Here is an 8,582-nt window from a genome sequence, read left to right on the forward strand (position 1 = left end):
TAGTACTTCAGCAAAAAACTAAAGGTGAATTAAGAGAGCGACTACATCTGAAGTGGCCAGGGTTATACTTGAAATGGGTGGGATCAAAGCGTATTGGTAGTTTGTAGTCGCTTTATGTTTTTGCTTTATTCTTCTCTGTTTTTAATTTCTCTATATTCTTCTGATACTTGGTTTTCTTTCACAAAAAAAATGAAACTAAAAATCTTAAGACAAGATAGCTACCGTCACTTTTGCACTATCATTTTGTTAAACCTCAAATGGGTGGACATTGAGCCCGGGCCGAGTCTGATTACAACTGGGTCAACCACAAATGGGTGTTGGAGCCGATTCGATATCCCCCCATATTTATATGAACCCTAGACAAAACAGTTGGATGCTTAGGTTGGATGGGTTTGAATCCCATAGTGGTTATTGTTGGGATGTGTGGCCATTATCCGCACATCTCGACATATCCACGAACAAGGGCTCGTTCGTGGATATGCTTGGGCAGTCGAGTGTGTGAACAACACAAGAAAAAGCCTCTCGAAGCAAACCTTGTCAAGCCTCAAAAACCCTAACCTTCTTCTTCTTCTCCTCTTGCTCTTGCTCGAACTTCTCTCTCTTCTTCTTCTTCTACGCGCCTCTGCTGTCCCATCCATCAGTGGTATCAAAGCAGGCTGAGATCTTTCAGAGTATGCTGCATCCTTCTTTTTCCGCCTATCGAAACCTGCAAGAAAAATGTGACAGGTTAGTCGGGCTCCAGGAAGTCCTCCATTTTTTTTGTGACTGTAAACCTGCACAGACACAAAAAAAAAATTTATGCTTTTTTCGCTTGAGGGACTCTAAGAGCAGAGACCCTTCTGAGTTCTGTGCTGCTTCTACGTATTTGAAAAGAATCAAATCTGTGAGAATACTTTTTTTTTTCATCTGTAACGATCTACAATAAGAATATGAATCCAAATAAAAAAAAGAGAAAAACTATCCTCTGTTGATCTGTCGCCGGTTTTCTTTTCCGGCAATCGCTGCTATTTTATCAGCGGCCCTCACCTTTGACCGACTTTTTTTATTCTCTCTCTCTCATCGTCTGAAACTGTAATCGGTAGGGACGATATCCACCAGCGTTCCTGAAAAGGCAAACAAAACAAAAGTATACCAAAAAACTCATCTAAGAAGACCCCGGAAAAAGGAAAACACAGAAAATTGGTCGTCTGGCTATCAGTTTGGTTTGGGTTTTTCTCCAGAGATAGATCTGAGCCAGGAGCACTGACCCAAACACTCGGCAGAGCTTTCCGCCAGAATTCCTGGCCGAAAACTCGAAAGAAGAGTTCAGTATCTATGGCAAACTTTCTAGAGAAGAGAGAGAAAGTTGACTAAAAAAGAAAATTTTCAGTCGACTTTAGGGTATTTATACCCTGTGGTGCGAAAATACAAAAATGCCCATCTGTTTTGTGGGTTATTTAAAAAACTTGTTATAATATTTAAAAATTTAACCCGCATACTTTTTTTAAAAATATTTGCTAAAAGAGGTTTGCGTGTTTGATTTTACTAGCAATTTCATTATGAAGCTCGAGAATGTTTAAATTTACAAAAAAAGGCTTTTTTGTTTTAGTATTAATATTTCTTCAGAATTCCAGCTAAAGACCACTTTTTTTTTGTTGATTCTTATTTTCTCGGTGTAACATTTTATAGGTCGATACTAATTCGTGGTTTACTATTTCATTTATTAACAATATATATATATATATAATAATAATAATAATAATAAAATAAATAAAATATAATAACAATAAATAAATTACTATAAATTAAACTATACAAAAGCGTGACAGGATGACTAGCCGTGTGTGTGCTTCTGAACTTGCCAAAACTGACAAGTTAAATGGAACAAATTTTGCAATCTGGAAAAGAAGAATACCTTTAGCTCTTACACTTAAGGGTTTGGAGTATGTATTACACAAACAAATAGAAAATCCCAGAGAAATATGGTCAAAAGAGGAGAAATAAAAATATGAAAAATATTTAAGCGATGATCTTATAGCTAGAACAATTATGCTAACATATATGGATGACGGTCTGATTAGAGTCTTTGAAGACTATAAAACAACTAATAAAATAATAGAAGCAATTGAGTCTAAATGTGATACTACATCTGAAGTGCATGTTCAACTGCTATTAGAACAATATAATTCATATAAAATGAAAGAGTCAGACAACGTAGTAGATCATGTGAACCGTATGTTGATCATAGCAAAAGACCTAGCAATAGTTGGAAACGTGATACCTGATAGGATGCAAATCTCAACAATCTTGAATAGTCTGCTTGTATTGTGGAGGATGGTAACCACAACATTTAGGCTGAATACTAAAAAGTCTAAACCTTAATGAGTTACCTCTGCAACTGGCAATAGAACAAAAACGCATGGTCAAGGATAAAAAGTCAGAACTCATGATAGCTTCAGATGTTTCATCCGATAATCGAGTACCCTTTAAAAGGAACAACAATAACTTTAAAGGAAAAAGAAACAACTGGTTCAATAAAAGACATAAAACCAACTTCAAAAGTCCTCAGAGAAATGGACCTCAAGTAAAGTGTTTTAAATGTGGAAAGATGAGACACCTCTAAAGGAACTGCAGGACAAAGACATTCAACATGAACAATGAACAACATGGGAAGCTGAACAACAAAAGAAGACCTTATAATAAAGAAGTTGTATGCATGGTGTCTGAATGCCTCTTTGCAAACGAGGAACTCTCAGGATGCTGGGTTGATTCTGGAGCAACCCGACACATAGCTAAGACCATAAATAGATCTGTAAACATGAAAGAACTAGGTCCAGAAGAACACAAGGTGTACATTTGAAATAACACATACTGCGATGTACGTGGAATTGGGTCTTATAGACTTAATGTAGGTGGAACAAGTGTCCTTAATGAAGTTCTTTATATACCCTCAATGAGGAGGAACTTAGTTTCTGTCCCGACATTGACTGAAAAAGAATTTGAAGTCAGATTCATTCCTGGGAAAGTCACAATAGGGAAACATACCAGAGTCTTATTTGAAGAAACATTTGTCAAAGAACATTGTATGTTTAAGTTGTGTGATAATAAAGAATCAGTTTTCGCTTATATTGATTGTGTCTTTAACATTGATATAAATGCATAGCATAAAAGACTTGGACATATAAGCATAAATAAAATAAAAAAATTGGCAAAACAAGGAATAATTCCTACATTTAATGAATCACACTTTTAAAAATATGAAACTTGTATATATGAAAAAATGGCTAGGAAACCTTTTTCCATCAAATATTGTATATGCTAAAGAATTGTTAGAAATAATTCATATTGATATTTATAGACCATTTAAAATCCAAACTCACAGCGGAATGTTATATTTTATAACATTTATTGATGATTTCTCAAGATACGGCTACTTATACCTGATTAAACATAAATCAGAAGCTCTTAAAAAATTTAAAGAATATAAAAGCGAAGTTGAGAGACAACTTGAAAGATATATTAAAATAATTAGGTCAGACAGGAGAGATGAATACACCTCGAATGAGTTCTGTGAATTTTGTAAAGATCTTGGCATTAACAGGCAAAGAACCATGCCAAGAACACCACAACAAAATGGTGTTGCAGAGAGGTGCAATAGAACCCTCTTGAACATGGTCAAAACCATGTTGGCAGGAGCACAATTACCCAAAGTTTTTTGGGGTGAAGTTGTAAATACAATAATGTATATCCTAAATAGAGTGCCCTGCAAAGTTGTCCAAACAATTCCGTATAAAAGCTGAACTGGTATGAAACCAGATTTGAGTCATCTTAGGAGATGGGGTTCTGTAGCACATGCTAAGATCTTGGATCCAATTATGGATATGTTGGACAATAGATCTGTTAGAGGTATTTTTATCGGATATCCTAAATGATCAAAAGGCTACAGGTTATACCACGAAAGGTTGGGACGGATTGAGAGTAGAGATGTTGAGTTCCTATAAAGACTCAACAATAAATCCAGTGATCCTATTGAGGATCCCTTTGATTTACTGGATGATTTTGATGATCAAGATGAACAGTTTGACAATAAACTAACTATGGATCAGTCATGCAATGAACCAACTGATCCAAGCTCCTCTACTTTTCAAAATGTAAGCAGTTATAAGAGGACTAGAGCTCCTTCATTCTATCTGGATGATTATTATGTGTATCTGACTGAAGAGTTATGCTATTCAGTAGATATAGATGAAATGATCGACAATCTATCATATTCTGATGCTATTAAATTACATGAAGCATCAGAATGAAAAAGGGTTATGGATGAATAAATAGAATCCATTGAAAAGAATCAAGTCTAGGAATTAACTGATTTTCCTGAAGGAAAGAAACCAGTCGGTTGTAAATGTGTTCTTAAAAAGAAGTACAAGGCTGATGGGTTAATAGATAAATTCAAAGCAAGACTTGTAGCCAAAGGTTTTTCATAAAGGGAAGGTGTTGATTACACCGAGACCTACTACTCACCAGTTGCTAAGTTTGCATCCATCAGGATAATATTATACATAGCAGCTCATTATGATCTAGATGTGTGGCAGATGGATGTAAAAACTGCCTTTTTGAATGGTGACTTAAAAGAAACCATTTATATGTTTCAGCCAGAAGAATATGTCACAAATAATGACAAAGTATACAAGTTGAAAAAAACCTTGTATAGGCTTAAGCAATCACCAAGACAGTGGTATTTGGCTTTTCATAAATCAATAACCAAGATTGGATATGAAGCCAATCAATTAGACCACTGTGTATATGTCTGGAAAAGTGGGAGTCGCTTTTGCATTTTACCTTTTTATGTTGATGATATATTGTTGACTGAAAATGATAATATTATGATAGTCAACACAAAGAGTTGGTTGTATACCAACTTCGAAATGAAAGATATGGGTGAAGCTTCATACATTCTGGGAATCAAAATTACCAGAAATCGAGAATAAAAAATTCTCAGCTTGAGTCAAGAAAGATATATTGACTATATTTTGAAGAAATATAGAATGCATGACTCGAAACCCATTGGGACTCTGGTTGCTAAAGAGGTGAACTTAAGTAAAAGTGATTGTCCAGGAGAAAACCAACAAAGACTAGATGTGCCTTATGCTTAGGCTGTTGGAAGCTTAATGTACGTTATGCTATGTATAAGACCAGAGTACGGAGAAGTTTGAACGGAATGGTAAAATACCATTATATACATGATATGATTTAAAAGTGAAGCAGATAGCTCTAAAAGTAAGCATATAATGGTAAAATACCACTATATACATGATATGATTGAACAGAATGAGATAATTGATGATTATCTACCATCATCAGACATGGTAGCAGATCCTCTTACGAAAGGGATCCCTGAGGATCTGTTCACAAAACATGTGGCACATATGGGATTAAGATACTTATGATTACGGGGCAAATCCTTATGGAAAGTTTGTAATCATTGCATGAAAAGCCCACAATAGTGGAAGCAAGGTCGACAAATATATGGCCAAGTAGGAGATGTTGGGATGTGTGGCCATTATCCGCACATCTCGGCATATCCACGAACACGGGTCTGTTCATGAATATGCTTGGACAGTTATCAAAACCAATTTCAAATAAACTTTTAGAAAACCGTTTTTGTTCTATGCCTGTTCCAACAATCTCGTTGAGCTTATCTGCAAAGCTGAGCCAAAGGGAAACCGAGAGGTGAAAGTTATTAAAGAGGGACATGGTCAGCAGTCGAGTGTGTGAACAACACAAGAAAAAGCCTCTCGAAGCAAACCTTGTCAAGCCTCAAAACCTTAACCTTCTTCTTCTTCTCCTCTTGCTCTTGCTCGAACTCCTCTCACTTCTTCTACTGCTATGCGCCTCTGCTGTGCCATCCATCAGTTATCCCCCAGCTTCTGTATCCAAAAAAAAAAAGTATGAAAGTGATATAGTATGTAGCAAGGTATGCCTTGCTCACCAGGGAATAAACCCATTTTCAACTTTGTGGCAAGGTATGCCAGGAAAGTGGAACCCTTGTGAGAGCCATATGATCTATGTGATCGGTCAAAACGTTTGTTTGAGAAGATTTCCAAATTTAGCACAAGAAAGCTTAAGGAAAGAAAAATGTATTCAATCCACCACTAATTCATGGATTTCTTTTGTTTTGGACTCATTGACAAGGTCTTTTACACCCTCTTAGGTAGTAACTGGTTGAAAATTCCCCTTTAATTGCTTGTTTTATAGGTTTTTTGCTATCTATCAAGATAACTTAAGCCCCTAGGAACTATTAGAATTCATCCCCCCCCATCAAATGATTCTTTGATGACCTAAAATAGTGTTTCACTTTCCAAAAGAAAACTAAAAGCGAAGATAGTTGCTACTTAATTTATTTACTATTTTAGATGAAACCATTATGAATTTTAAAGACCAATAAAAATTGGCCTACTAGTGTAACTAAAATTTGAAGTCCTTGTAAGCAAAACACTAAGGGCCCATTTGCTGCTTGGGGAAACTTCCCCCAATGTGGTGGAAGAGTGGGGAGAAGTTTGTTTGATGTATGCGTGTTGGGGGGGGGGGGGGGCTCCCCTAGCAGAACTTCTCTCCCTTTTTCAAACATGCTCTAAATTGATAGGATGTCACAAGTTCAAAACCCACGAGGGCATCCTTTTCTATAAGTTGATGTTGAATGTATTCCATGGTAGACAAGGAGGACCTCAAGAGTTTTACCAACTAAAGGCCTGCCAATGTGCAGTTGGCCATGGAGGGTTTTTCCCTTGGTTTAACTAAAAAAAACTTTTTTGATAATATGTGATTTTTAGAATTTGATTAGAATAAGGTGATTGCACCATTTGATTGTGTGCTAAAATTGTCAATAGTGGCTCACTAGAATCGACTATTTGTTTGTTGCTAACTTATAGTCAAATTGGCCATGACCATATAGAAAATACAATTGTTGATGGGTAATTAATGTTATAGTGATCATATAGAAAATGCAATTGTTGAGGGGTAATTAATGTTACAGTCAATATTTTTTTATTGATAATTAATCTTAAATATATGTCATCCTGATGCAAGTTTGCAAAATTAATTTCAATAATAGGACGCAGTCACAAATACTTTTATTATTATTTATTGATTGAAAAATATTTGTTGTTATTTCAATATTGGAAAATGTACTTATTATTGAAAATACTATTGACTAAAATTTATGAAAATAATAAAATGTTATCTATACGTGTCATGGGTGTGTCACTTGTGTCTTCATATCATGTCATGCCACTAGACACTTTTGTCACAGAGATACAAATCAGAATTTAGATACTAGCTAGCTAGGAAGTGTTTCACTTTGCTAGGAATATGATTTCTGCATCTAACATTTGGCTCTTCCTGTACTTTGTTGGCTTTGGATTAATCCGTGGTCTGATTTTCCCATTTATTCACTTTGTTTTTTGTGTATAAATATCTTGAGGGGCAAAGAAGAAATTTCTTCCGTCGTCTTTCCTATGCAGCTCCTAGATGTATTGGATAGCATTCAAAACCAATAGATTAGTTGGGTTTGGCTTAGATTCCACCATTCTTTTTATAACATCAGTGAAAGATAGTGATGCTAACTTGTCAAGGTCTGCACGTGCTTGACAAGGTGAAGATGTTGGGCTAGTTGGTTCCACCTATGGTCACAAATATTGCCTTTATTTTGATAATATCTTGATATTTTCAAAATGATTATTATGTTAAAAATCCAAAAGATATGTAACAAAATTCTATATCAAAATAAAAACAAGTTAGAAAATAACTTTCCTGATTTGCAAAGTGTCGGGAGCACTCTCCAACGGTGAAAACTAGCTTAAGGCATGACTCAAGTTCGCTTCTTTAAGGTAGTAAATATCCCCTAAAATGGTGCAAGGGGTTTTCAATGTTTATGTTACACTTCATTTGCCTTGAACTCTAAAATACATCAAAGGTCCTATTGCAGTTAGGAGGCTACGAAAAATTATAAACTAGAAAACCCCATTTGTAACCCTTAAATAATTATCATAGGGTCTTATGAAACGTCATACCCTTAGCAAGGTGACCCTCCATATATCCTTTTATGAAAGGTTATGTTTCATAACTCTTTTAAATGAAAGGCCATGACTCTCTATAAAATACCTTTAGCCAAAAAATCATAATATCAAGGGTCACAACTTTTCAAAATAAATATACAAAAACAATTAATTATTATTATTTTGAAAATTTATAGCAACATTTCCTCCCTCTGGATTTCAAAATAATAAAAAAGAAATTTAAGGCAAATCACGAAAGCAATATGCATAATTGAAGGTACCCTTAAGGTTTGAATATTCATTTAGTGCAAATACATCAAAGTTTAGCAAGGTGTTGTAGTGAATTAAATTCTTGAACTACCAGACCTTATACATATTAAGTGTTCATGTAAGCATCTATTAGATGCTCTAGAGATTGCCCATGTCTCATAAGAAGCGGCCCAATTTCCACATCTACATAGGTAAGTCTATCAAATGAACCTTGTAACTAAAGTTCTTCAGCCTAGTAGTCCTATAGATACAATAAGAGAGGTAATTATCATCCTATTT

Source organism: Nuphar pumila, chromosome 1, assembly GCF_984573655.1.
Source record: "Nuphar pumila chromosome 1, dmNupPumi1.hap1.1, whole genome shotgun sequence".
In the NCBI taxonomy this organism is placed as follows: Eukaryota; Viridiplantae; Streptophyta; class Magnoliopsida; order Nymphaeales; family Nymphaeaceae; genus Nuphar; species Nuphar pumila.